Source organism: Corylus avellana, chromosome ca7, assembly GCF_901000735.1.
Source record: "Corylus avellana chromosome ca7, CavTom2PMs-1.0".
In the NCBI taxonomy this organism is placed as follows: domain Eukaryota; kingdom Viridiplantae; phylum Streptophyta; class Magnoliopsida; order Fagales; family Betulaceae; genus Corylus; species Corylus avellana.
Window position 1 is genome coordinate 21,470,576 of NC_081547.1, and position 4,269 is coordinate 21,474,844.

Consider the following 4,269-nt stretch of genomic DNA (forward strand, 5'->3'; position numbering starts at 1 on the left):
TAGAATTTTTGGGTCAGACTTTAGCTCAGCCGATCAGGCAAGACAGTCCAAGGGTTACGGGCCAAACAAGCCCCTTTTAACAGGCCCTACTTTTCTCAGCCGACCAGGCAAGCTACTTCATTACTAGTATATGGTTTTCAAGTCAAATTACCACCAAATGAACCAAGCTCCAGCTTAAATGCATAGCTCAATTCAGGCAGAATCCATCGGTCTCTAGCAACTTTTATGGCGTTACTTCGGCAACTCTTTTGGCACAAGCAGCTTTTTTGGCGACTTACAATTTTTCTTTCCCTTTTCTTTTATCCAAACTCAAGTTTACACATTGAGTTTGAGGGGGGATGTTAAGAATATTACTTGTTATTTACTTCTTTAGGTATTATTAGTCTATTAGGTTTACCTTTTCTTATTCTACTAGGTTTACCTTTTCTTAATCTATTAGGTTACTTGCCTCTCTATAAATAGAGGTCTCTGTATTCATTATTATTATAAAAGTCAATACAATGTAGTCCATTGTGTGCTTTCGCTTTCTCTCTCTTCTCTCTCTTTTTTCCGCTTCTAATATATTATCCAATATATTTAACACTTAAAATCATGGAGTTTATTCAAGTTGGAATAAAGATGACATGCATGACAAATTTCGTCATGTACTCATGTTCCTTAGCCATTTTGGCTTTGTTGTCATTGCTGATGGGCAAGATACGGATACCCGCACAGGGCATCTTTGGAAAATAGAACCATAAATCCACAAACCCTCTGATCCTTAGTCAGTAACGGGATAATTTGGGAAGGTTCTTAGAGGAAATCTGGACCTCCTTCAGACCAAGGGTTTAAGAATAAATTTCTCTCTATAAGGGCTTACAACCATATTAATCCTAATGTAAAATAAACTCAAGACCCCTAGACACAATTGAAACTGAAAGGACTCCTAACAATTGACAGAGACTTCTACTACAATTGAAGGATCCAACTAAAATACTACTGCAATCATTCATAGGACTGCAACACCCTCACCCATACAGGAAAGTTGTGATATTGACAAAGAAATAAGAGCTTGCGAATGCAAAATACAATTGGTGAAGTAGAACAAATGCATAGAGCCCTGCAACTGTGAGTGACAATCAGTTAATTATATCATAGTGACCATTTTACTCCTAAAGCCAAAGAAACTAACCATTGATGTTGAACTCATTTGCCCTTCAACTGGACCCTGGGTCAAGTACAGGAAGCCTGCAATGTAGACTGATTGATTTATCAGTCTGACAAGAACCGGGAATGAAGAATTGAAATATCACAATCAAGCAAGCACCCTGTGGAGCAATCCTATAGAAAGCACAGTCTGCCTTTCTGTTTCTGTTTTCACTTCTTAGGTAGTGGTTGGAGGCAATGCCTTAAGAGGAGAATGAGAGACAGAAATGTCAGTTTATATATCATCACTCACTCATCCTATGCAATGGGAATATTTTTATGTTGTGCTAAAAGATTGGTTTTTTTGGCTGCTAATTTTTACTTGAAAAAAAAATTAAAAACAACATTCAAATTCAAGGTTAGTATCATCAAAGGCAGAAAGCTACAAGATTGCAGACAATTTTTTATTTTTTATTTTTTATAATGGGGAAAATCCATTTTACCCCCCTATTCAGGGATGTAAAAAAAAACCGGGAAACCGGAACCGGAACCAGGAAACCGAAGTGTTATTCTTTAAGGTGAATTTGCTTTCACTGGAGCAAATCTTGGTCGACTATGATGATAAGCTAAAGCAACTTCCAGAAAGGGAAGTCAGCGACGCTTCATCCTAGTTGCTGCTTCCCAGCTCTGTAAAATAATGACAACAAGAAAGCTCTCATTTGGGATGGATTTCAGCAAATAAAACAAGCTCAACCCAACCAGTGGGCTGTGGCTCATCCTCAGTCTGTGCAGAGCAAAATTCTCCATAGTTTTCCCACAAAACTAGTTGTCCCACATTGCTTAGTTAAAACAACCACTCAACATTTATTATCTATAAATAAGATGGGTTAGATGCAAGCTAATGCACAACTTGGTACAAGTTCATGTGCAAGCTAGTTGGCTTTTTAATTGTGTTAGTTTGTTAAAGTGTAAAATTTATATAAGATTAAGCTCAAAACATAAAAAATTTTAAAACCCAATTTCTTGGTCTGGATAACCGGGTACCAACCGGAACCACCTGGTTATTGTATAACCGGTTAACTGGGGTACCCGGTTTCGGTTCCAGTTTTCAAAAATGAAAAACCAGATTCCTTGGTTCCAGTTCCTGGTTTTAGCCAATAATCGGAAATTATGAAAGGGTTTACACCCCTACCCCTGAACTATTCACCCATTTGCAGTTTGACCTCCAATGTTTAAAAAGTGACACTTGACCCTCTAAACTTCTAAATTATTACAATTTGACCATTTTTTTTTTCCCAAAAATGCCTAAAAAAAAAAATTTAAAATTAAGGGGTGGCTTGGGCCACCCCAGACCGAACACCCTTAATTTTTAATTTTTTAATTTTTCTTAACTTGGGATGTGGGCATTTTGGAAACAAAAAAAAGTCAGAATGGTCTAATTGCAACAATTTGGAAGGTTTGGAGGAGGGTCAAGTGTCACTTTTTAAACATTGGAGGTCAAACTGCAAATGAGTGGATAGTTCAGGGGGGTAAAATGTATTTTTCCCTATTATTTATTTTACTCTTTACTTTATTTAAATATTATTTTTCAATGTAATTTTTGCTATTGAGGGATAGGATAAAAAGAGAGTGGGAGAGAGAAAATAATAATACTAATAATAAAAATAACTTCTATAGGAACTTGCCATAAATCAAGTTTTTTGTGCCTTTCATTGAGAGGATGACATATCAGTATGGAATAACAAAAGTGAGTGTTATGAAAATATCAAATATATCACTTATTCACAAAATTCAAAATTCAAAAAAGCCATAGGGGTTGCCTTTCTCATACCTAATCACGTATATTTTTTGGAAAAAAGGCATCAAGGGCACCGCAGCAGACGAGCCAGTTACCACTACTCCCATATTTGGCATTCGCCAATGGAACAAGAGCTGCTCCCATATGCCCCGGGTACTCCCAGCACCAGCAGTTGGTGAAGGAGAGAGTGAGGCCGAGCCAATGGCCGAAGTTGAACCGGTAGCTAAGCCGATAGCAGCAGAGGAGGAGGAGGCCCCGATCATTTTTCAAGCAGCACAGTACCGCTCCCTTAGTGAAGAAATGGTGGGCTTTCGAAGAGAATTGGTTGATCAAAGAAGGGAAGCTCGGGAAGATAAAGCACTGATGGATCAACGATTAGCTGCCTTGGAAGAATTGATGCGATCCATACTTAGCCGTTTGCCACCACCATCTAGTGCATCTACTTCTGGACAGCACTGAGCAGGGACTACCGTCTGACTGAAGACGTAAAACTTAGCGCTCATGGGAGGCAACCCATAGTTTATCCTTATATTTTGTTTTGTTTAAATATGTTTTAAGTTAAGATTTTTATTTATCTTTAGTTTTGTTCCTTTTTACTTGTTTGTGTGTTTTCTTATTTTGCAGGGACAAGTGTGCTTCACTTCAAGTTTGGGGTGTGCTATGAGCCATGCTTTCCTAGATCATGTCGACCATCTCCCGGGTACACTCCTTCCTTTATTTAGACACATTGGAGACAATGTGTCATTTAAGTTTGGGGGTATGGACAAACATGATTGTTCACACACTTTGTCCCAATTTCAAGTCATTTGTTTGTGTGTTTGTTTGTTTGTTTATATTCAAAAAAAAAAAAAAAAAAAAAAAATTATGCATGTTCATGTTTGCCCTAAAATTTTAAGTTGATCTAAAAGAATGGTGGCTTAAATTCATCAGTGAGTTTAAAATTTTGAACACATGATCTGATGAGTGAATCTGTTAATTTGGTTACTTGTTGAGGACAGTTAAAAAATCACATGTTTGATCTGATCACACAAGCACATTAGCACATAATTTGTGAGGTATGACATGAGGTCTGATATGTGTGTTTCTGCATCTTGGATGAAATTGGATGACTTATTAGAGGACACTATGGCATATATATTGTAAAAAAAAAAAAAAAAAAAAAGTGAAATAAATGATCATTGATGGCTTTTCACTGAATAACAGGACCTCTTGCCTCAAAGCATTGAGTGTTCACATCAAAAGGTGAAAAATGTTAATTTGATTAATGTCATGGTTAGTTTGGTTTTGTAGTATTTTTCATTCAAGTTAGTAGGTCCTTAGGAGTGTCTCTACACCTAATGCCCTAA